Source organism: Lepisosteus platostomus, chromosome 8 (genome assembly GCF_059453375.1).
Source record: "Lepisosteus platostomus isolate fLepPlt1 chromosome 8, fLepPlt1.hap1, whole genome shotgun sequence".
In the NCBI taxonomy this organism is placed as follows: domain Eukaryota; kingdom Metazoa; phylum Chordata; class Actinopteri; order Semionotiformes; family Lepisosteidae; genus Lepisosteus; species Lepisosteus platostomus.
This window is the reverse complement of record NC_142618.1, coordinates 51,624,600-51,651,564: the sequence shown is the minus strand read 5'-3', so window position 1 is coordinate 51,651,564 and position 26,965 is coordinate 51,624,600. Positions and strand designations below refer to the sequence as shown.

At 36.9% G+C, this 26,965-nt stretch overlaps 1 long non-coding RNA gene across 4 annotated transcripts in view; it reads right to left on the bottom strand.

Annotated features, from left to right (window-relative positions):
* The window catches only part of LOC148657502 (uncharacterized), a 29,059-nt gene that overhangs the window by 1,446 nt on the left and 648 nt on the right, over window positions 1–26,965 (bottom strand). The window contains exons 2-3 of one of the 4 annotated variants that reach the window (XR_015940985.1): window positions 25,997–26,064; window positions 2,424–2,509 (exon numbers count right to left, since the gene is read on the bottom strand). This is a non-coding gene — a long non-coding RNA (uncharacterized LOC148657502). Of the gene's footprint in view, window positions 1–1,065; window positions 1,140–2,423; window positions 3,251–25,996; window positions 26,065–26,965 lie in introns of those variants that run through there. The other 3 variants (XR_015940986.1, XR_015940984.1, XR_015940983.1) reach the window with 3 other exon arrangements.

Genomic DNA, 26,965 nt, shown 5'->3' with positions numbered 1-26,965 from the left:
TTTTGCTATTTCATCCTGGCAGGAGCAGAACATTTTCAGAATGAACCTAGCTGTTGTGTCTCTGACCTTCTGCAGAGCAGCCATTCATTTCAGCTTGTCATCTGTACTAGGTGCTCCACTTCTTGAAGCATGTCAGATTCTTCTGCTTTTCCCTTTATCTTAAATCTCTTAGGCAGAAGCCTAGTTATCTGTACCAGATTCCTGGAGGACAGGGTCCCCAGCTCTCTGCCTCTGAAGTCACTCTTCTCCTCCTGCCTAGTCATGATTTTGAAAGAATGGCTTAGGTCTGGTGGTGCCTGTTCCACATTAGTACTGAAAGAACAAATATTCACTATACTATCATCCTTTTCAGCCAGGGGAAAAACAGCAAAGCTTTGCTTGTAAAAGAACTTGGACAGAATGAAAACCTGAATGCACTGGAGCCCTCAAGCACTGGAGGTGCAACCTACAGTACATGTTAATTACTGTGGCTAGAGCTTAGGTACAACAGCTTTGATGAAAAGTGACTAGATGTAGCTGTCTAGCCCTGCAGTGAGTTACAGGGCAAAATACCTGAAAAAGGGAAGGCTAAAATTACAAAATAAGAATTATTGCTTTCAGGTGCTCAAATCTACAGTATGTAGTTCCAGTGTTTAAAAGAAGAAACTCACACAGCACTAATTGCTTCTGTTTTAATTCTTCTTCTTCATCTGCACACCCTTTCTGTTTCCATATGCTCCTTCTTTCTTGTCTTAAGGGCCTATTTGTCCTATATTTTGTCCTCCATGAAGACCAACTCAATGATATATCTGCAGTCGGTCACCTGGATCTTTGACCACTTTGCCAGCCTCAAGTGACAAATTAAGATAAGGGGACAGCTGGTACAAATACTTTCATGGCTGCCCATCGTTTGGCTTTACAGAACAGGGTACTGTACTTTAATGGAAATATGTAAACATGTACTGTAGATATCCCCAACACCCAACAATACACATGGAACTTTTTGCTTTATGTGAGAGAAATTTAATGAATTATGTCTAAACTCACAAGATACATTTGGAAAATGTACTCTATTTTCCTACTTACTTTCTATCCATGTCTGTGGAAACAGTGCCTTGATGCAAAATTGCTGGTTTGGTATTAACATAATCTCCCATAACCTAACTAAACATACCAAGTTAATGACATGCAAAAAAAAAACAACATTATTAAATTGAGAGATTAGGGTTACACTTGGTTCTGTTTCTGCTACACCTGTTACACCAAAATGCATCAAGCAAAGAAAACTCATCAGAAACAACATTGTTGTAAGGCACAGAGATAGGAAACGTGTATCAATGCCTAGGATACAAATTCATATTATCTTACAGATTGAACTTGTGGATCCTGAAGAGTGTGACTGATACAGACAGGCCTGAAAAAAAGTGATATGTATTGAAAAATGTCTTGGATGTTTTATGGAATATTGTCATAGAGTAAGCTTAACCCCAAAGAACTCAGAGTTTACAAATAAAAAAGACCAGCAAATACTCTTCACAGCAAATACTCAGAGTGTTTAATCAGACACGTGTAGGATGTTTCATCAAGAGAACACTTCAAATGACAGTAAAAAAAGTAAGGCTTCATCTAAGTTGACAGTGATTGGAGTTTCCTTTTTTTTTGACTGGAACGGAAGTTAAAAAAGATTCTCAACAAACTAAACTCCTACAATTCAGTAACAAAATACATAACAGTAAAAGAATCATTTATAATCCAGAATGGTATATCTGTTATCAGACTGTTGCATTGTAATTCTGAATTATTGTTGCAACAAGTTGTCAGCACTCATACTGTATATTGTGCGATAGAATTCCCTCTCTATTATCTTATTCTATCAGGCAAGCATTGGTTATAAACTACAACTCCCAGAGAGCTTTTGTACTGTTACGCGCCAGTTATCATTTGTTTTCTCTGTCCTCTTTTGTATGAAAGGCTGTGGTAAACACAAATCCAATGTTCTGTTTAAAATTTAATCCAACGCTGTGAGAGCAAGACAAAGAATGTCCTGTGATGACCTGCAACCTTAAAATGCAACCATTTTTAATGAATGCAAAAATGAATGAAGTGTAGTTACTGAGCTATTAAAATTACCCTCAATTACCTCTGAATGTACCTTGCCTTCAAAGTACAATTCTGTTCAAATGATTTGATCCCGCCTTATAAGAGACTATGAAATGCAGTAAGAGCTTGGTATATTTTCTCTATAAGCGCTCATGATGGTGTCAAACACCATCAATTTATAGTAACATCTGCTAACACGATTTCAGAAATGAAAATTTCAGATTTACTGATTGTGTATTCAGCCCACAAACATTAATTATTCCAGAGCCGACACTTTCAGCATGTAAACAAACGGCCTCTATCCTCTCCAACAGTTGCTAACTCTAAGTATCCAATGCAAGTACCTGTTGGTGCAACTCCATCGGTATCAGTCCTCGCATGAAAGCCATCCATACCGGAAGATCCTCTTCCTAAGAGGGATTGCTCCAGGCTACAAGGAAGTGCCACAGTGAAAGGTGAGACGCTTCCCAGCATCTAGCTGTTGATAATGTCTCAGGGGAAGCCCTGTGGTTCTGAACCATTATACAACACCAAAGCCCTTCACCTCCAGCAGGACCTGGGCCGCAGGTTCTTCAGCAGTCGCCCAAGGCCCAGAATCTTCTTGTGGCCAGGCCCCCTCCATAAAACCTCCCCCCTGTGGCATACACCACAACCAAATCAAAAGCCTAAGCTCTTCTTTGAGCTTCTGCCTGAATGTCTTCACAAAGTCCCTCCCTACAGTATCACGGCCGAGCAGCTACCCTGCTTTCTGTCTTCTGAACAAACAACAAAGTCTCTCCCGGACTGTCCTCAAAACAGTCCCTCCCTCTCAGAGAGACATCACATTTCAAAGTGTTCACAAACTCACAGTTCCGTGATAAGTCCTTCTCCTCTGGTGAGTGGAGCAAACACACAAACACAAACACAAACACAAACACAAACACAAACACAAACACAAACACAAACACAAACACAAACACAAACACAAACACAAACACAAACACAAACACAAACACAAACACAAACACAAACACAAACACAAACACAAACACAAACAGGGTTTCTGTGTTCTTACTTTTAGACAGCAGATATCCATTGACTGACCCTGTCAACTTCCTCTTCCTGCTTTCTTTTTTAAAGAGTCACCCGACCAATTGGCTTCCTGCCTTTGGTCAGGTGACAGAGCAGCAGATCCTTCACTCACACACAAGGCACCAAACAGTCATTTTCGGGCAGCCACAGAGGCACATAGAGATGAGGCTGTCGCGGCCTGGCTGCTGTGGCAAACATCGGTCTCCTCCGCTATTTCCAGAGCAGATTGGTGGCACTGTGGCTAAGAATCTGCGCCTATGACTGGAAGGTTGCTGGTTCAAATCCCGCTGCTGGCAGAGGAATCCTATTCTATTGGGCCCCTGAGCAAGGCCCTTACCCCCAACTACTCCAGGGGTGCTAAATAAATGGCTGACCCTGTGCTCTGACCTCAAGTTTCTCTCTCTCTGTCTGTGTGCCTGTGTGTCTCATGGAGAGCAAGCTGGGGTATGTGAAAAGATAAATTCCTAATGCAAGAAATTGTATAGGGCCAATACAGTAATCTTAATCTTTCCTTCTGCCTCCAGTACCTTGTGCTCTTCCGCCTCTGTACACCCGCAATACGTCCTGCTGCTGACGCCACTGTCATGAAAAGTTACTGACACACAAAACACAATGGTGTGTTGAGAACCAAACGTTTGATGCCCTAATTAAATACATAGCTGAGTACCTGTGAACTACTGAGCCTCCAGAGGATTTCTGGAGCAAACACTTGCTTTTACCCTCATTGCCCCTCCAGGAAGTACAGCACCTTCCAGTTACAGTGTCAGCTGCTCCGGCCCCAGCGTTTCTCCCTGTGAAACATCTGGCGAGCGTGGGGAAATAGAGACTACTACAATATTATGTTCCTCTACTAACTATCTAAGGCATATCTGGACAGTTTCCACTCTTACGTTCTATTCATCATGCCATTGAGCCCTAAATTACTTCTGTGATGTTTAGCAGGGCTTCACCATGTGTTGTTCAGATCTTCCAGATCTCCAGTACGTTTCTAGTCCTGCTCAGTAGCCTGTTTATTCGGCCTTTGTTTTCAATTATTTGTTCTGAAACATGACAGATGTAAAGATGTGATTCTAAATCACAATTATGCAAAAAGCTAGCAGTTCCACTGTTAGTACAGGTCAGGTTTGTCAAATACCAGACTTTTCAATCCATAGCAGTCCAAGATCTGTGTACAAACATCTCCTTTTTGATTAGCATAATACAAATTAATTACAATTTATAATGCAATAGTTGGCTCTTTCAAAAACCTGCACTGAAAGGGAGTGAAACGTCCAGTATTTGACTATGGCAACAAAAAGATTTTAATCTAATCTGTAGTAATATGTTCTCCCATAAGAGGGCAGTGTTGTATAAAACCTGATATTTTAACAATTTATCTCAACGTATTTCTCCATAAAATATTCTGGCTATTGGTTTTTAAACTTTTCAACTTGCCTTCAGTTTGTCATGTATGTATACTAGATGATCTTTTCAAATATAGTATATACTCATTTTAAAACACTTTTGCCTCTTCCCTAGATCAAAGGCAAGGAATTATACAGTGAGTCATGTAAAATTAATGTGTTGCTAGATAATATCACATTTCTGTATACAAAAAGTACATTGATCTCACATTTGCCATGTAAAAATATTTGTAAGGGTACTGTATGGGCAATATTTCACAAATCCCTCATTTTATGTACTAAAAAGTGCAATTAATAATGAACCGCTAAACTGCTTTTCTGGGTGATTCTAAGTTATCATCATCATCCCTGTTCACCTCTGTTCTGCATCCATATGAACTAAAACTAATGCTGCAATAGTTAGGTGTAACACTGATACAAGCAATGCACTGCTATCAAAATATAATGAGACCAACAAAATGCTATGCACTAAACCTTTTAATTAGTTTTTAAATATTAAAAAGTAAAGTTTATTTTTCTAAAAGGCATCAATGCATCAATTCAAAAATCATACGCTATCCTTTACTAAGTTCAACTTTCAAACCACAATCATTATTTTTTAATGTAAACAGAAAAAAGAAATCCTGTGTTGTAAGTGAATGAAATTTAAACCAACATTATAATGTAAGGACAGTGTTTATTTTAGTTTTACTTGGGATAAGAAGATTAATGGGGATTGTAAAATTATTTGCTAAAGGTGAACTGTGGGTTCTTGCATAGACAATCAAGATTATAGATTACAGAATCTTTTCTGCGTTCTTAGGAAAACACTGTGTCAGATGACTGAGAAATACGAAAAATGTCATTTTCTTTCAATAAACATTAAGCCAGACTGGCACGGTGGCATTGTTGCTCTGTAGTGCTTAGACGTGGGGTGCTGTCTTTGTGGAGTTGTGGGTGATGGGTGCTCTGGTTTCCACCCTGTCCAAAAACATACTGGTAGGTTCATTGGCTTCTGGGAAAACCGGCCCGTGTGCATGTCTGTGTTTGTGCCTGTCTGCCCTGCAGTGGACTTGTTCGCTGTCCAGGGTGTAAACTACCTCGCACCTGTTGCTTGCTGGGATAGGCTCCCAGCCTGAATGGGAAGAAGTGGTTAGAAAAATGGATGGATGAACAGAAATATTAAGACAAACCAGCCATTGTCAAAAAGTCCACAAAATGTTTTGGAACTGAAGTGGTTCCTTTCTACTTACAAGATAAATTGACAGACAAGCAATGAGTTTTGGCTCTTCATATCTGAAAACCCTTTGATTGCTTTCCCACATACAGTACATGCCCACAGCTCTGGACAATGATCTACTTTACATAAAGCACTGCTATCAAAATAAAATGAGACCAACAAAATGTCATGCACTTAACATTTTTATTAGATTTTAAAATACCAAATCCTATTACTCATACTTGTGTGGCTTCATTAATGAAATAGCGTGCTGTAAAATGGAACCCTAAATTACAAGTAATTATTAATTTTAAATTAAAATTCATTGAGCAAGAATATAGGCAAGAGAGGTTGGGAATTAATGGTAAAATGTCCACTATTCCCTTACTATTATACATAACCCTTTCCAACTCTCCAGACATTGTTTCCCAACTCTACTTCAATTTTTGATGCTGGAAGCAGTATTTCTTGCCAGTTCAACAAAGAATAGAAATAAAATTATGACTGCATTTAGTCTGGATGTAGCCAGATGTAATTCGTTAAACAATAATGTTGAATATATTGCTTAACTTCCAAATTGTCATTTTAAATTAAGATATAGTGTTGAAGGATTTTACCTTTTACCTTGAATCTTTATTTTGAAATAACCCTAGGTGCTTTCAATTAAAATATTGCAGCACTATGCAAAAAAAATCCTTATTGGATTGGAATTCGTCTTTGCCTTTCTATTCACCAAGTTCTTTTGCCATGGGAACAGGTCTTCATTACAAAACCATCCTTTGTTTTGTGTCATTTTCAAGCAATTATATTCAGTAAAATTAGGCAGATACAAGTCCTGTTTGTCATTAGCAATGCAAGAGCCTCTTTAGCAGTTGAAAAAAGCAGGATGATGCAAACAAATAAGGACATATGAAGTGCATGAGCAAGGAATGACGTGTTTTAAGACTGAATTAATAAGCATATTTTAAAATTATATTATACTCAAATAAATCCACTGGGATAATGCTCTTAATTTAAGGTTTCCACTTAGTCATACACATTTTAAACAAGAACAAAATCTTTACTCATCCAGTATTTTGGAAAGATAATACTCCATTCTCCTTTGTCGACAAATGGCTTCTGGAAGATGACTTGTAATAATGTTAGTATTGATTTTTTAGAGTTAATGTTTTTGTTTTGCTTTGATAAAAATGAAAATTGATCACAATAAAGGACAGGCACTTGGAGGGAAAGTTCTGTTTTTCAACAAATCTGATCATAAACCTATAGTTAGATTCAAATTACGTTAATCTCTTTATAAAGAAAACAAATTGAAATTTATGTGTTAAACCTGATCTCTAAATGTTAAGAAACAAGATTTACAGGACAATGAAAGTGCAAATGGTAATAATATACAACGGGAACTGATTAAGACAAAAAGATGTCTATAAAGCACAAAAGATTTGTGATGGAAAACATTAAAAACATAGCTACATTAAAAACCTAAGAAACAATTTCAGCATTTTTATTTTTCAAAAAGTTTTTCAATAGTTTGTGCTGAATATTCCTTTTGCAGTGGTTCTTTCAGCAAGATTGTCATACGTGAATTCCGTTCTGAAAAGCAAATAAATAATGCTGTGGAGCATTTGTTGGAATGAACTGGGAAGTAGAAAGAAGAAAATACTAATACTAATTTAAAATACTTTTCTATTTGTGAGTTTGGAATTAACATCCACGTGATCCTTTATAGGTCCCTACGAATCTCTAAATATAATCACACAATAACTAACAGGAGGCATTAAAAACACAAACGCGTTTATTACATCTTGACTGCCTCTCTGTATACTACATATGCCATGTCTTTATAGCAATTACAAAAATGCGGCATAGAGGTGAAATTGATCAAGGCCTAAAACATCTGGAAGATTATATACTGTAGACAGCTACATGGCTTCCATAACAAAAAGCAAAAAGTAAAAGCTTGGAATTCCCCACCCTTTCCAAGCAGGCTTTTTTTTGAGAACCAGGACACTATTTCCTCAGTTAAAGAAGAGCTGGAACTTCCAAAGTAAATATTCCTTCTTCTTAATTTACCCAGGAGTTTCCAGTTTTTCCAACGAACAAATTGTCTAATTAACAGTTTAAGATAAATTAGAATATATGGGAACCAATATTAAAATCAATTATTTTATTAATTATGAATTATGTCTCATCTTATCACCTGGCACATGTCTAATTGAGTTTTGTAATTGAATTCTGCGCCACTTCTAAGTCTGTCCTAAGAAATATTTTCTCACTCTCTGGTACCTAAAAAGACAGGCAAAGCAACAGGAGTTTTGTTGTAGAGCTGTAAGATATTTGGTTTTAAAAACAAAGCATAAGGAATGATAATGGAAATGGAGGTACTGTGCTGGAGTCTTGTTTGTACACGCTGCAGGAGAAAAGCATGCTGGGAAGTTGGGACTGAAAAAGTGAGAGTGGACAAACAAAAGGATCATAGTGGCCTTGTGATATAGGTGATTGGTGTATAGTGCTTTTGCCTGTAGAGTAGTGGGAGGGTATTTTCCTTTTCTTTTCATTCTAAATGGGTTGTGAATACCGTCATTGGGGATAGAGCACGGCAGTGCAGTACAGAATACTGGTGCGGGTTTTTGATTTAATCAAAGTTAGTTTGGTACCCTTTGGCAAACAGAAGGTGGTGCCTTTGATAGATTTTTTTGAAGTGTTGCAAGGGGTGGAGAGAGACTGAATTTAGTGGTGCACAAAGTGCTTCTTGGGATTTTGTTTTGCTACTTTTTCTATTGCAGTTTAACTTTTTACCTCGGAAGCCAGTACAGACCAATTGTTTTAGAAACATTTTTTATGCATTCTTGTATTGATTGATAAAATGTTAAACCTACCTTTGCAGGTAGGAAAGGTCTACAAATGTACTTGTCTTGTGATGGTGTGTTGCGTATTCTTGTGTGTGTGTGGGGGGGGGCATCTGTGCAAAGAGAAAGGCCCTAGCACCTGTAAAATTGCTGTGGCACAAGCAGCCACAGTTCCTGAAATTGCATTGTGACATACTGTACAGCAACACTCTTTTGGAAAGAGTTTTTCCAAAGAGCTCTGCCTGTCCTACATTGTACAGTATGACTCTTAAACTGAATATATTTTCACTACTGTCCTTAAGCTGTGATACATTCCAAAAGCATCCTTGAAAATGTCCTCAGTTGTACATTGCAGACACCAATATAACAGGCTACTTTCCTGTTTTCAGATTTTGTCATGTCTAGACAAGCCCAGGATAGCTTTTTATGTCTTATGAAAGGTCTCTGAGTTTGTGGAAGGTAATGGTGAAAGTGATTGATAAGTCAACCTGAAAACACAGCACAGATACAAGGATTCTGCTTTTAATTGAAACCAAAAGGTGCTACTTTAAGGAGCCGAGAGTAATCAAAAGACTCTTAATTTTAAAAATTAAAGCACTCAGCAGAATGAGTCAGAAAATAAAACAAGAATAATAAAGAGTACACAGAAACAATTACCAGTTAATTGTAAATATTTACTGCAAAGGCATTAACACCTACAGCTAAAGCATCCAGGCATAAAATAATTCTTAAAATCACATCTCAGTTCTGGCACAATTATTAACAATGGCCCCTTAGCATTAAAAAAAAATTATATGGAAAGAATAGAAAGATAAATACCTTAGGTATGTTAACGTTGCCTTTTGCTGAACATGCTCCAGTTTACTCCCTGAAATAACTTGCATTTCCCTGTAACCACCATTAAAATGGTAATATATTTTGTATAAGGGAATTATGCAGTACTGTACTGCATTATATGGTCCTTGCCAAAAAGACCTTATAGAGAAACATTTTTTATGCTGTGTGTATGAATGGATTCCTGGATCTTCTGTGTACTGAATAGACTGGCAAATACCCTATGCAGCTTGATTGACACAATGTATTGATAACCAAACTGATAATCAAACATTGAAGTGCACTGCATTTCAGTTTTGAAACATTTTCTACTCCATGTATATGATATGTTAGGTTTTCATACAGTACTTGATCATTCGATACGATGTAGATCTTCTTCTACAGTATTACTGTAGCTCAGCGTTCAGCATATTGACTTTTCTGGAGCTTTTTATTAGATTTGCTACAGGTATAACAAAGCATACATTAATACTGACACTATCTGGGCTTGAGTTCTGTAAACATAATATTCACTACTTAAATACAATTTTAAGTAATGAATATTAACATTATTAATATGTGTTAATATATAATATTCAGTGTCCAATCTTGCAATTGATTGAATGTTGTCACCTTCATCCAATGTCATTCATACATCCAAAAAATGTGCATCGTAGACACGTGAAAGAAATCTCTTACTTCATCAAAAGATGGCTAGGTGTAACCTCGATACATCTACCTTATTTTCTGAAAACCTTCCTATAACTTTAAAAGAAATTCCCTTTTAAGGATTGAGTCTGGTTTCTGAATTTCAGGCCCACATGCCAGTCTCTTGAAATCCTAATCTGATTTCAGAGACTGTTTCCTGCCATATTATAGCCATGCCTGATCACCGTGGAGACAGGATATGGAGAGCACCTGGCTGCAGTGTGAAGCCACACAGCAGCAGGGGCTCGGTGTAACTCAAATCTCAAGTCCCGATCAGTCTCTTGTTGGTGATCCGGCAGTGATGTACACTGCACTTTACTCTCGAACCACCACCTGGTGTTTCCCAGCGGAGTCGTTCATGCCTTTTCCCCACATCCTGACTCACCCGGACTCCGGCTAGGAACCCTTTTGTCACAGTGAGGTCCGGGGCTCCTCCAGGCTGCCGAAGACAGAGCAGGATCCCACTTCAGACTTGGGCAGTGGAGGACTCCTCGGCCCTGTCTCTGGTGCGAACCCCTAAGCCTGCCCTGAAAGTAACGACTGCCCTGACCATGAGTGTTTGTGTTGGTGGGAGCGTGGAACAAGCTACCCAGTCATGTTGTTGAAGCCAATACGTTGGTTTCCTTCAAAAATGACAGAACGAGCACCTTGCAACATTTAGCTACTAATTACCAAACAGATTAGATGGGCTGAATGAACTTTATTAATAAATTATTTTAATTTTCACAGAAAACTAGTAACAATATTACAAGTTTTTAAAAAGGAAACACATATACTGGCTGTGACTCCCCTGTGCTTGAGGAGGAACATTTTTTCATATTAATTCTCTAAAAGGCAGGAGAAATGACTATGTATGTATCGCCTTCCAAATATTATCCATCAGAGCAATAGAAATGATATAAATGAGGAGGATGTCTGTCTACATAAAATTCTTAATCCATCTGGGTTTAATATTAAATAACCTATACAGGAAAGAGGGTAGATTTCGCTCTTTTGTCAATTTATCTTGGATCCTTAGAATTTGCTAAAGTCTTCTGTAATTCATAAGAGCTTTTAATGAAATAGATGAGTCTGTCAGAAACAATAAAATATCATCTGCATACCATAAATTTTGTGCATTCTGTTCCCTGTTGCAAAACTTTAATATCCAAGTCAGTTCTAATTTTCTCATCTAAGACTTCAATTCTTAATGTAAATAGTAGTGGGGCCAAAGGACATCCGTGCCTGGTACCATGGGAAAGCAATCATCCTTTTTTTACTATCCCAAAGATCTTTTAAGCTCAAAACCAAAAGATTTTTAGAAAAGGTGCAAATTCAATTTATAAGACAGGGGTCAAATTGAACATGGTCTGGTACGTGAGAGAAACAATTCCATGCAGACTAATGCTTTAAATGACAGCTAATACAGGACTATTCAACCATCCAATCACATGTAAAATATGAAATGAATGTCTTAGGTTATTATTAGACACTTTCTGCCATGTGAAACCTTCCTGATCCATATTAATTAAGAAACAGAAAGGCCAAAGCTCAAGTGTTAACTAAAACGTGTCAACTAAAATCTTCAAATCTACATTTATTAATGAAATAGGGCAGTATCAATCAATCAATCAAAGTTTATTTATCAAATGCACAACAATATAGCATGCAGCAGTAGTTGCTGGCAATGAAATGTCTTTTGTGTGACAGGGGCGGGGGGCTACAAATCACAAAATTAAGGTTACATAATAATAGATAATAATGTAATAGAACTTCAATTTAATAAACTCAGACAAAACTCAATATAAATAGAGCTGCTATGTGTCCAGGGTGTATGCAATACATGTCCAAGCAGTGCAGTGTGCAGAATACAGTGAAAAGCCACTACGGGTGATTTGCTGAAGGAGCTGCAGGTTGGCTATTTAGCAGTCTTATTGCCTGGAGGTAGAAGCTGTTCCGTAATCTGTTGGACTTTGAATGCTTCGGTACCGTTTACCGGATGGTAGGAGAGAAAACAGTACAATCCACATACAGTATAACAGGATTGTTTTCTGGCTTATAAATTCAATACATTAATGAAACATTCACAGGTTCTAAAAAATAGATCCCCAAATGTATTTTATGTTTTCAAATTGCCCTTGTGAAAATATCTAAGCCTCAGAGTTTAATCAGAGCACACAATGGCTCTCCCTTAATCAAGGAAGTCTCCAAAGTATCTCTATCCATGCCTGGATGTTTAAGTAGGCTCAGTGTATTCTAAATACTCAATGTTCAGCTGATTCTGCTTTAAAGAGACTACTTACACATCAGCATTTTCAGACCAGAATGCTACCAATTGCTGTCATAATGAATAGTATCAGTCCTTTTCTGTTGGTATGAGGCATGTTGGAACGTAGGTTAAATGTGGGTTAGTCAAAAACCTGTCCGCAGTTTATTTTTATCTGAAAATATTTTAAAATAGTGATGCAATAATATTAAAAGGAAAAAAAACTCCATTATCAAAATGAACATTCAATTATTTGCATTATATATACACAGTAGTTTGAGTTGTTTTCATCTTAGAGGATATAAAAGCACTTTACATTATAGGACGTTATCAACTGATTCTACCACTAACATCCATTACTATATACATGTGTATGTCGCATCATGTGTGGAAGTGAAACATTACTTCTCCAGTTGAATTTTGGATGCTTTCTGACAGACAGTTTTGCACATTTAGAGTGAAATTTAGTCAATACAAGAGGAATAACACCTTTGTTCTCATGAACTGTGGCATATAATCTATAGACTGTAATACACTGTATATGAAACTCACTTCAAAGTGTTGTATAGTGCCTCCTGTCACCATACTGAGGAACAGGTTTGAAAATTCAGGTCCAGAGGAAGAGTTGCCACATATGTAACCAACACCACAAAAAAGAAAAATCCTAATTTACTTTGTTTTTTGGAGGCCTCCCATCCCAGTACTACCCAGGTCCTCCCTTGATTAACATCTGGTATGACTATCTTACTAGAGTATGGGAAATGTTGATTTCTTTAAGAATAAATTCTGATACTTGTTTGATGTCTTCAAGTGTCACAGCCAATCTGCCTTTAAACAATTTATTTACTCTAATTTTAATCTCCAACAATATGATGACAGGGAGGTTAGTTTTGCTCCCTCATAGCTCTTTGGTCCTGGGTTTTAGTGTACTTACTTTACATTTCAATCACATCACTCAACACAGCGGAACAAGATATTAGAACCTCTGTTTGTACTGACTGGGCTCAGCCTTCTGTCTTTTTTCATAGTGTGCTCCTGGTCCCCCGGGTTTCACAGATGTCTTGCTGCGTTCAACATTAATTAGAAATACCACCATAAATACAGGGGTTAAGAACAATAGCTTTGCTTTGCTGGTTGATAGTAACTTTACAAAGGAAGAGAAAATGCAGGTCTCTTTGGCCTGGGTGGTGTGCCTTCTGTTTGTAGCCGAAATGTTCTCTCTGTGTATCTGCAAGTTTTCTTCAGGTGCTCCAGCTGCCAAAAGGTGGCAGCAGCATGTCCTTCCAAAGACATTCTAGCTAGGCTTAATGGAGTCTTTAATTTTGTCCCTGTTGGAGTGTGCCAGAACTGGACTGGCATTCTGGGTGTAGTACAACATTGCACCCTCTACCTCTCAAACCTGCAGCTCTCACCTGGCAGGCCAATGAAGCACAGCAGGTGTGAGCTTGGCCAGTACCTGGATGGGAGACCTCCTAGGAAAGGCTAAGGTTGCTGCTGGAAGAGGTGTTAGTGGGGCCAGTATGGAGTGCTCACACTGTGGTCTGTGCGGGTCCTAATGACCCAGTATAGTGATGGGGACTCTTCCTTCAGATGAGACATAAAACCGAGGTCCTGACACTCTGTGGTCATGACAAATCCAAGGGTGTTTCTCGAAAAGAGTAGGGATGTTACCCCAGCATCCTGGCAAAAATTTCTCACTGGCCTTTAGCAGTCACGGCCTCCTAATAATCCCCATCTATGAACTGGCTTCATCTCCTCCTAACTAATAGATGATGTGTGGTGAGCGTACTGGTGCTTTATGGATACCGTTGCATCATCTGGTAATGGGTGATGGAAGTCCCCATTACCTGTAAAGTGTTTTGAGTGGAGAAAAGTGCTGTATAAGTGAAAGGAATTATTATTACTTCTAGAATAGCCTCTGGCTGGCTATGACCTTTACCGGGATATTGTAATTAGACGTGTTTTACATTTTGTAATTATCAGCAACAAATAATATATTTGATCACGTTTTCCCCTTATTGATCGCATCCTTATGAAAGTGCAATCAGAAAAATGTCGATTCATATATACAGTAGATATGTATGTAAAGAGCATGTTTGTTTTTCCTTTATTGCAATTGCTGAAAGGTTGCTTAATTTTGCACAAGGCCAAAGGCAGTGCAGTCATCACAAAATCAAGACAATGAGTCCCTTAAGATCCAAAATGTTACAATAAATTTGTCAGAAATGTTTATGGCTCTTTTGATCAATTGGGCTGACATTTCAAAATTGCATTAAAAAACTACTTGATGACCTGTTTGAAAATCCTGTAGGCATACAGTAGGCCCAAGATTAGTGAAATAATGGCAAATTAATTTTTCAAGTTATTTTTAGTGACACCAAATGTGAATGTATCCTATTTTGTGCAATTTAAGATCCACAGAATGCGTCTTACGTATTGCTGTCTTCAGGCACACAGCAACTGGGCTCCAGATTTGATTCTTAACTGGGATTTATTGTGCATGGAGTTTGTGAAGGTTAAAGCACACCTCCATACCTTCTAGAGACATACTGGTTAGATCATTTAGTGTCTCTCAATTGTGCCTTTGCTTTTGTGTGTGTCTCTTCTCTGTAGTGGACTAGTGCCCTGCCAAGGGTACAGTCCCATTGTGCACCGTATGCTTCTCTAACGTGTTCTTCTGCTGTAACTCTTACTGGAATGAGTGGCTTTCTAATAATAGATGTTGTGTCACAGCCCTCTTCATTACAAGCAAAATGAAATGGAGGCATGCCGTCTTAATTATCAATGAGAAGACAGAAATTGCTTCACCAACAAAACGAAGAGGAAACCTTAGGGAATCCAGATTGTGCAAGCCCAGTGTGAAATTTAACTGACACACATGGTTGACTTCCAGTGCTGTATACCTTTGTTTTTTTTTATTTCAGTGTTACAAATCATTATTTTGCCTGGCTCAATAAGGGACTTCTGATTTCAAAAGAAGTTTTTCAACAGTGGAAAAAAATCAGTCGGCGAGAGGACGGTCTGACCAGTGGTAAGCCTGGAGCAGGTGACAGCTGGGCAAAAGTCAAACAAGTCGGAGGAGGCCAGTGTGGAGGAAACAAATATACAGTAAATGCACACCAAGACGGATTTCAGATAAGGTTACAATTTCCCTTTTTTGTCACTCATTTTATGCTTGTATTTGAAAACATTCGAATGGTTTTGTGATAGGCTGCTGATCATATACATAATCATTTGCAGTATTTCCTAAATAGGATTTTATTGTTCATTTTGTCGCAAATAATCAAGGTGGAAAAATGTGCCTCTTTTTGTTTGTAACTTTTTTTATGTTCTTGCTTCCTAATGATTTATTTTTGACCATATCTTCCATAAACTGTTACTAAATTGAAGTCCTTTGGTAGCAGGGTTGTAAAAAAAACAATATTTTTTTTCAGTCTAGAAAATGCATTAAGTCTAGAAATGTGTCTACTTATTCCCATTTACCATAGGTAACAGCATACCCATTATACTATCAAATTACTTTCACCTGTGTGTAACAGTCAACAAACTAACATAATTCAGAATGATAAAAATTGTAAAAAGGAGATACTCAATTTTTTAAAGAATGTTTTCATATCGTCAATCTTATTAGCAAGTCAGGCTTTCCAAATAAGTTAATTTAGTCATTAAAATCTTTCTTACATGCAAAGGCTGCCTGGGGAGAGAACAGGTCTCAGCAGGAGAATAGACGTAATTTCTCTCCTTAATTTGTCTCTTGGTTATAATTGGGAATGTACATTTTTACCTCAAGTCGATTTCTCCTAGGACCTTCCCTAAAGAGAAATCAAAACAATTACAGGCACTTCAAATAAAGTGACACCATCTGCAAGCCTTCCACCAGGACAGCTCCCAGGTGGGAGATGGACCTTCTTCACGTATTTCCATCACTGCCAAAAGAGCCACGCTTACCACAGGAGGACGGAAAATTGAAAGAATGTCAGGGGTATGCTAACACTCCTTCGAAGCCTCCCAAGTAAAATTCCATTTTCTCATCCAATACAAGTTTTTCAGAGCAAGAGGTAAAACAGAATTCAGAAGTCACGGGTCTGTTAGGCAAATGGAATAGAAACCTTCAAGAAAGCTTAAAGATACCAACAGTACAAATATAGCCTGAGTTATTTCCCCTTCGATTTAGATGCCATGTTACACGTGACTCTATGCCATGCATTGAAAACATGTTAAAACCCGTTGTTAAGCAGAAGTTTGGAGGGAGGCCAAATTGTAATCCTGCACTTCCACTCTGTTATATATAAACACTAACAGTATGTATACCGGCTGCCAGAATTCTGCGCACATCTTTTCTAGCACATTCCTTCACCTTAGCTGCACTGCTGCTGTGGCTCCCTGGTTCATTCCTCGTAAGTGAGGAGGGGTGTGGCACCTCTGACTGCCGGCTAATGCTGCCATTTCCTCAGTCAGGTGAATTCACACCAATCATTGGAGTATTAAATCCTATCCTTTATTTGTTCTCTCTGTTTGTCGGAATTTGGATGTGGCTGAACTGCTGAAATCAAGGATGTCGGCATCGTGTCACCAAACAGCCCCCCCCCACTATCAAAGTCAAGTGTAAGTGTACAAAAATAAATGTGCTGCACTTAAAGTTGCCATTTTACTCCTCCATCTTATCTATAGTCAAGGGATGTAAAATAATGGTAAATAAAACTTTCTAGAAATTGTGCTGCTGTATCACAGTTCTTGGGTGCCGAGTTTCAGTTTTAGACTAGGGCTCTTTTGTATGTTTTACTTGGTTCTTTTCTGGGTGATCCAGTTTTTCCTGTCATCTGAAGACAGGCTGCACGGAGAAATTGGTGGCCTAAATTGTGTTTGTGCATGTACTCTGCAATGGACTTAAGTGCCCCGTCCATCATGTGCTTCTAGAATAGGCTCTGGATTGCTGGGACCCTTACTAGGAATAAGCAGCTTTCAGCTAATGGAGGGAGAGAAAGTCTCCAAGATTCAACACAGTTGCATCTGTTACTGGTACTTCAAACATTCTTGTTTCTTAAAGACATGTTGTCCATTGTTTCAGTTACATGTTAACGTTTGGCACCCTTGTACTTTATTGTACCTTGCAACCTTGTACATTTATGTACAACTTTATAAACAGCATATATTGTCTAAAACTGAATGCTCAAAATCAGACTGAAGCATCTACTGTACAGGTAAGTCACTACATAAGAATTACATTGAGTAGATATCATGTGTTAAACCAATGTTACACATGTTAAATCTTTTTCCAAAATAGGTTTACTGAAGACTTTAATTTTTACGAGTCTCATTCCACATAGGTTTTACTTTTTACACCCTTGATCCAAGATCCTGACTGTTTTTCCAGGCAACCAGAACAGGTGATCAGAAAATACTAGTGACTATGGACATATCATGTTGAAAATGACTGTTATTTTTTTAAATCATTAAAACAGTTTAATATATGCAAAAATGACTTAATTGACACTCCTTCTTACATGTTTTTTGTAAAGAGGCTCTGTCTTCAGGACATGTTGACTGTTTTATGAATACTGCGTTTTGAAATAAGTACAGCACCTTGTCTGCTTTCCTTGACGTGCCTTTCACCTTCTTACTTGTTTCTTTCCCCTTCATACTTAGTTTCATTTCGTGAGCCATATCGAGGGTGATGCCACACAATAAAGAAATCACGGATGTGCTACAAGCTCTGTAACTAGCTCCAGATGTGTAGGTCAGATGCGTGCCACACCAGATTGCATTATTTGATTTATTTTTTTGTCTCCAACCATGTATACACAAATCTGTGCAGAACTATTTAGTGTAAAATACGAGTCTACTGTATTTGTTAGCTCTTATCTCTGCAGCCTTGTGATAGGACGGGCTTCTTATTATGGCTTTTGCACATATATTTTTTATAACAACAAGAGGCAGAATGAGAAGTCATTAGACACTTCCTTCTCCTGTAACCTTAGGATAATAAATTATCCTTATTTTTAAATCAGCAATTATTTACCCCCATCTGATCTTGATGATAAATCCAACAGGAAATATCGGTTCAATTGTTTTTCACATGAATAATCGCCTACAGTTTTATGAATTCCGTGTAAAGTTATATACAGTACATGAAGTCTGTTACTATGTGAGCAAAATACATTAAAAAAGCTACATTAGGAGACGTGATTCTGCAATAATGGGAACTGAGTCCCTTCAGACCTAAAAAGGGGGAAAAGCCTGAAGACAAACCCCACAGGAAGTCTGAAATTCAATTTTATGTCCATCCAATTTACAGCAATAATTAGTAAAATATAATAATGTTTTATTACTGATTTAATTTAGGGTAGTGTTAAAAAAATACAAGTGATGAATAATCCTTCCAGAATTATTCCAGTTATGAAGTGTTATAGAACATGTTTCTAAGGCCTTAAAATCTAAAGTCTGTTTGCAGCCCTTCTGTTTTCCATGTTTTTATTCTTCTTAGATACAACTCTCAAAGACAGCAAAAACCTTCAAACTCATGCATGATTTCAGCAATTTCTGGAAAACAAACCAGTCTGAATGTCAGTGTGATAAACAGAGATATACATTTAAACGCTTGTTTCAGGATTAAATCTAACTGAACTTCTGTTCTGAACTCCCAAATGCATCAACAATAAAAAAAAATCCTTAACTATTTCACGAATTAAGTAGGTATAATTGTGTCAGACAGAAAAAAAAACTTCAAACACGTGCATGATATTAACAATTTCATTAATGATATCACCATTTCATCAACTTTAAAATGGGAGGAAATTACGAAAATATCTTCACCTGTATGAAAATCCAGGCATGTTCTATACATATTTTATGTCATTAGATTATTAGAATACAATGTAAAGGTAATAATGTACCTTGAAGGTTTTTTTATAACCCGGATAAATTTCACTTATGAATATAAGACACAGCTGGCATCAGAGAAAAATAATCTAGCAACCACAGAGTGAAAAGTCATCAGTAATCAATATTTTCACAGGAAGTCTACATCCAGCTGTGATTAGTTTCCTTTAATCAAACCTTATTCACAATAATTGCCTAGACAGGTTAGTTTCCAGTGGTTTAGTGCATCAGTTGCACTTAATTAGCAATTTTCTTTCTGTTATACTATTGTATCAGCTTCAGTGTCTTCTGCCAAATCCCCGGTTTTGAACAACAACAAATAAGCAAGCATTTTTTTCTGAAAGCATTTTGTTCTTTGGAATGTACATGATACTTTCCAGGTTAAAACTGAAAAGTGAAGGTAAAAAATAATTCAGAGCAATTTGAAATAGACAGGCTCTTTCATGCATTTTAATGTGTTTATGTGTTCAGCCAAGAATGAAATAAATCGCCATTTTTACACCTTTCTTGTCAAAACCTTCATTTAGTTGTAATCATGTGTCAGATTTATCCTAGAAATAGTTATTGTCATAACTAAACCGATCAAGACATTCCATTTTGCTTGCCATGACAAATCCTCCCCACTAAATCCTGATCTTTATTGACATTCCTTTGAAAGTCACCATTCCAATAGAATCCCAAACTGCTGAAGTATGAAAAGAATAATCCGTCCTACAGTATTGCAGGATAATATTTATTTGTGTGATTTCAATGTGCTTTGAAAAAACTACCGAACTCAAGGTTCTCTACACGAATAGTTTGCTTCTTATCCCAATTTTCAACAATGATAATGGCATGGTCAATTTTCAGCCTGCCAAATAGTAATACAAAAATATTTACGTATAAATGTTAAATTATTTTTGCACCCTTTATCTACTAATTAAAAACAAATTATTAACAATAATTTCTAAAGAGATATTGCTATGTCAATTGTCGAAATATTGAAAAGAAAGAAAATAGCTGTGTAAGTTTCAGTATTAGCAGCAATAGTGCAATAGTTTTTTTTACAGCTTTATCATCTTTATAGTTTCAGCCAAAAGTGTAAGTGAAAGGAATTTTGCTATGGATGATATAACAAGAAAAAGAAAAAGTCACACAATTAGGAAAGGTAGACTGTCCACACTAGAGACAAGTGCAATATCTCATATGGTAACTGGTATTTGGACACACAGAAAGTGATAGAGGACAAACCTACATTTTTTTTAAAGGAAATAAACTATAACCAGAAAAACAACACTATAGCGGTAATATTTTGAAGCAGAATTCTACCAGGATTGTTTCCTGTTGTAAAAAAAAAAGACGACATATAGAGTTTATCAAAATTTCATTAGGCACATTGTTCTGTAAAAGGCTGAAATCTTCCCTGAAATCAATATCAAGTCTAAAGTATCAGAGAGTTATTGGCATTGAGTAATTCTTCAAACTGCTTATTAAACTGCACTTCAGCAAAGACAAGCAATTTAGAGATCATTTGAGACCAAATTCTAAAGACAATTCAACCGTCATGGCCCAGATTAAATGTTCTTAACTAAACAAATTACTTGTAAATTTAAGATAGATTTTAAATTTAGAAGTGTTTCTAATCTAAAAACATGTTTGAGGGTGTCCTACAAAACAAACTTGATTAGAGCTCTCCAGGACCATGACCAGGGACCTCTTATCTAAATGTGGTCTGGTTAGCATACTAGTCAGATTTGAGGAGAACACCAAAACAGGAGGAATAGCAAAAACCATAGAACCAGAAAATGAAATTCAAAATAATTTAGATAAAATTCCAGACAGGGCAACACTTGGCAGATTTGGCAGATGTCTAATCACTGCTGGGGAAAGTTACAGTAAAAGCTGCTACTGCAACTAACTGTTCCTGAATTAACAAGACGTTTGAGGGAAATGTTAAGAGTCAAGATTTACAGTCAGTTACATATAACAACTATGTGTATAGTTATGCAAAGTTACAGCACATAATACCCCTTAAAAGGACTCATCCCAAACTCTTAAACAAGTGACTTGTACAGTAAATATAATGGATTACTTTCAAAGTAACTAATGACGGTAGCAAAAACAATCTACAGATATGATATGGGAAACACTGAACTTAAAGAAGTTAGTTATGAGAAAGACAGAACATTATGTTGACATAATTTAGATCTACTAGACAATGTAGGAAAGCAATAAAAGGTCAAACACAAGGATTTTATCTATAAATCTGTATAGGATATAGAGTAAAAACATATACAGTCATTTTTAATCAAGGATATGATTAAATAGTACAATCTGTTTAAATAAATGAGTATAACTAGTGCTAGTACTGTACAACCTAATTTAGAATGTTGTCTATTGTCCAAAAAACATGTTTTTTTGCTCTGAATCACAGCAGGTGCAGAGAAGAGCAGGCAGGTGCATTCCAATGCTTTAAAAAATGTCCGAAACTGACAGACGGAATGGACCGGAGCTTTTTAGTTTTGAACGCGATTAAAAGGGCACAGCTGAAGGGTGCGTGGCAGCGTTTTTAGAACTGAGAACAGGAGGCTTGTCTTTATGGAAGAGGTTGTGGGAATATAACTTTTACCTCTGACTTGTTCAACCGTTTCTCGACAGAGGTCTTCAGATAAGAGATAATAAGATAAGATCACGTTATTGGCCCATTTACAATTTCTCGTATTAGGAATTTGTCTTTTCGCATATCCCAACTTGCTCTCCATGAGACACGCACACACAGGGAGAGAGAAGCTTGGGGTCAGAGCGCAGGGTCAGCCATTTATACGGCGCCCCTGGAGCAGCTGGGGTTAAGGGCCTTGCTCAGGGGCCCAACGGAGTAGGATTCTTCTGCCGGCCGCGGGATACGAACCGGCAACCTTCCAGCCACAGGCGCAGATCCTTAGCCACAGAGCCACCGCTCAGTTGGACTAGCTAATAACTCCGAAACAAACTACAGTAGATGAGCGAAATGGCCTCCTCTAGTTCCTGTCTATAACCAGAATCGCCAGTTGTAGTTTTATCACCAGCACCACATTACTTGACACCCCCTCAGTGCAGACGATGAAATGGCAAACACCTTGTGCTGAACTCTTCATTCTACCAAATGCGGATTATCAAACCATAAAGTCCTTCACATCATTTGCTGTACTTGACCCACACAGTCTCTCTCCTGGAACTTTCACCTCCATGTGCTGCTTGTTTCATTGGGTTGATGCTACTATATCAACATCAACTACTTCACTTTTTATTCTCATTATACTACCAAAAAGTGCATTCAGAACTGTCAGTAAATCCAAACTCATTCACACCTCTCATTACTGTTGCTCCCTTTGATTCCATTATCTTACACTGTGAAAAGCAATCTAAAATTTGCCACTTTCAAATGGTTGTAGTTGATGCTGAAAATGTAAAAGTAATATCATTTCTGTAGATTGCACTGCTCTAGAGTCTATTGACACAGAATACTTGGATTTTGTTTTAATTTCAGGTATATTTTATAAGATATAAGGACACCAATTAAGTGATTTAGCACATTACTAAAAACTTTAATGTAGCCTTCAGTATAAAAATAGGGTCAGGTAGTGGTCGCAAGTAGTCTGAGTGGATTAAATAAAGACAATTTTCTCTCAAAGACATTAAAGAAGAGACATTACATGAACAACATTATATTAAGGGAAGTAGGAGCACTGAAAATGTAAAGTTGTAAAATCATAACTTAGAATTATTAAAAGTTGTGTCAGTTGTGGTCGTAACGTACATGTCTATTTAACAAATATAACAGCATATACAGTACATACATATACAAGAGTAGAAATTACAATATAATACTCAAAATATATCAGTCTAGTTTAACAGTGATATTATTAAACGAAAAACACAGCATGCTTGCAATGAGACAACATTCTGTTTTCTGAGAAATAAACTCTCAGAATACTCCATATTTCAAATTTACTTAATTTACAGTAATAACTGGATAAGGTTACTCTATCATAGTATCAGGTTACTCTGACCCCAAGCTTCTCTCCCTGTCTGTGTGCCTGTGTGTCTCATGGAGAGCAAGCTGGGGTATGCGAAGACAAATTCCTAATGCAAGAAATTGTATATGGCCAATAAAGTGATCTTATCTTATCAGGTCTATATATTTAATTTGAAATAATAACAAACTAAGTGGTACAGTATATAGTTTCTGTATAAACCATACATCATTAACATTCACACAGTCAACTAAATCACCTGTGCATGCCATGAGATTGTAATCCCAATGACAAGAAAGACAGATCGTTTGGCTAAAGTCAGGAAAACATTCTGCTACCTGAATGCCAAATGCTCAGAAAACAGCAACAGCCTGTTCAGGGACTCAAAGCCCCTTTTCTGTTTGTGGCACATCAAGTGAATACCAGGTCTGCTCCGAGATATCAATGAAGAATATGTGCACAACATAAGAAGTGTTTTAAGTATGAAGTACATAGACCACAGTGCGTGAAAGTGAAATCAGGAGAAGTGGAGTCTAATTGAAGTTATGGGAGGCTGACAAGAGTACAAATTAAGGAGGATTGCTGTATCATGTAACCAGTGAACACTTGTTTTATTATGAGGATCAGCAGCAGCTCAGAGGAAGGTTTCAGTATGTGGGAATCCAGGGCATTGTTCCAGAAGGAGACACAGTTGAACAGGAAAAAGCTCATAAAACAACAAATTCAGAATAAAAGGAATGGCATACAAAAATAAATGAAATATATTTAACAAAGGAAACAATGAATGTGATTACAAAGAAGTACTGCAATAAACACATGGCACATTATGTGCACAATTAGTTAGTATTATCATGAGCAAGCATATGAGTCAATAAGGCTAACTTGTTGTTAACAATGGGGAGAGACTGAGATATATGGGAACAGTACTGGGAGATACTGAGGCACTCATGTTTTGGGAACAGGAAGTCAATGCATCACCCAAGTCAATGACTAGTATGCAATACACTATTGTACCTGTATCAGTGACACAAATGCTACATGACGTCAGTCACATTTCTGAGATGTGAGAGGTTACATGCTAGTAACATACAAGGATACCCAGCCTCACAGCAAGACACTGCAGTGGGCACAAGATCATGAAACAGACGAGATACCAATGGGCTTCAGATGAGTTTACTAATGACACATGTATTCTTTCTGCATTTGCTGTTTAATTTAATGACTTGTGTGTCTTATTTGATCCATTTTCTGAATAAAACCAAAGAGAAAACTATTAATTGCATCCAACCATTTTTTTGCTCCAGATGCTTGCAAAGTGGCGCTATGGTATTTTTATGTGTATGATTCTTTAATACTTTAATACTTGTTCTGCAGTATTAAGATATTGATATTGCAGGCTGCTATGAGTGTATGTTTGCCTTCAGAAGATCAATTTCTTCTAGTTTCTTAAGTCTAAACTAAAGTCATTCATTTCACATTTTAAAAATTCACATTTTGTAGCCAATGTCTTCCTAGACAGGATGTAACTTTTCAATACAGACAAGGGCTCTGTACTGCATATTTTTGCATCTAATTTTGTACAGATATCTGCAAAACACATTTTGCACAGAGATTGGCAGATGGGGGTAGCTCTATACAATAGACACAAATGAAGATGCTGTCAACGTTAACTTGCGTAAATGGTCAAACTCAGCAGAAATACTGTATAGTTCTCACAATGGGATCCAGAGAAACTGGGTCCAGGCTCTGGGTCTTCAAAAGACTTCCAAAAACACCAGAACTCATATTCCAAAAATATATGTTTCTAAGATTTGAAGTCTTAAAGACTGTATGAACCATTAAAAGTTTCTGTTGCAATAACTGCATCCACTATTATCAGCTGAAAACTAATATTCCAGTTATGGTTATGTGGGTTTAGTTGTGTCCTGTCTTTAAAAAGGATGTTGGAATAAGAAACCCACTGCCCACAAAAGTTTACAGATGCACATCTTGGATTTAAAAATAAGCTTTCTCATGTATAAAATTAAAACAAAACAGTCATACCAGTTCAGTGATAGCTAAAAACACTAGCCAAAGCATTACGGATGGTAACAGGGGAAAACACCATTCTAATTTGCTTACTTATCATTAATTAGCTTGTTTAAGATAATTAGCACATATGCAAATTTTAGACTTAATTAATCCCAAAGCACATCTTCTCTAATTATTGAATTTGTGGGTTGTATGTTATTTAATACAAAAGATATAGTCCAAATGTTAATATGTATGAGAGAGAAGAAGTGTGGTAATTAAAAATACAGTAATTTATTTTTGCATCTAGGGTTAATTAGTGACTTTTCCCAATACTTTGTAGATGAAAATACATCAACACAAGTAATCTTTAAGGACACTGGGTAACCATCAAGGAACTTTGTGTAAGTTAATCAAAGCTGCTTGTCCTAATTTGCATTTATAAGTGAAATTAAGAAAGTGTGATAATTAGCACATACGCAAATCTGCATTTGAGTTACTGCATTTGGCATTGTCCCATAAAAGGCAATAAAAAATTAAAACGGAAAATAATTTTCTGCCGTCAATCTAACTGATTAATTATACTGGATGTATTTAACATTTTTTAACTATATGTTAAAGCCCTTAATGGTATACAGCTTTTTACACAGCAAATTCAGTTTCTTTAAAAGTCTTTTCAAATATGTATGTGCTTCTGTATATGAACATTTCACTGAACAGATGAGTTAAAGATGAGTGAAAATCATTACCTTAGGTGTTTTCTGATCCAGCCCTGGAAGATTTTGAAGGTTCCCATTTGTGGATGAAGGAAGGTGACCTGAAAGCATTTTGTATGTGTGAAAATAGACCCAAGGGTTTGAGTTTTATACTGTAATTAGAACATTAAAACTGGCAGTTCTAAACTTCGTGGCTTCAATTTGACATACCCACACAGTATATTGGTCTTAGTTTGTGTAAAGCATTATGTAAAGTTTGAAAGCACCAGTCTACCCATTTCCAGCACACCATACAGGACAGTTTGAAAAGTATAATGTCAGATTATATCAAATCATTATGTTGTTCAATACCAAGTATTTACTGTACATAAGAGGTGCACAGCTCAAAAGTTAAAAAATGAAATGATCTCATAGATTCTAGATTCTCATAGATGGTCTCTAGATTCCATGCCAGAGTTCAGTTCCTGATATGTCGACAGCTATTAAACGCATGTTATAGACGGAAATGTAAAGGAACTTTTATTAATGTTTTCAAGGGATTATATAATGATTTAAAGACTGCTCTTCTTTTTTTATCAAATTGATTACTGGGTTCTCTATTTCCAACGACACATTGCCAGATTAATAACTGAATTTATACTGTAAGTACAAGTATATTATTTACACAGCCTTTAAACTGTCATCCAGTCTTCAGCAAATCAATAGCTGCATATTTTGTATTTCCATCACAATTTTCTCACGCGTAATTATCTCTCACTGTGGAGATAAAGGTGATTTGTTAATTAATGAAGCATACCTCTATACCAGGGCTGCCCAACAAGTCTATCGCAAGAAAAAAATAAAAAAAATGGGTTATTTGACTATTTACTTTTTCCGATAGCCTAAAAATGTATTCAGATCTGTGCATGTAATGTCATACGTTTTACTGACGTTTGTTTGTGTTTAACCCATATCGAATGGGTTGTAAAAGTCTCTTCCCTGAGGGCTAGCTGACACTGGAAA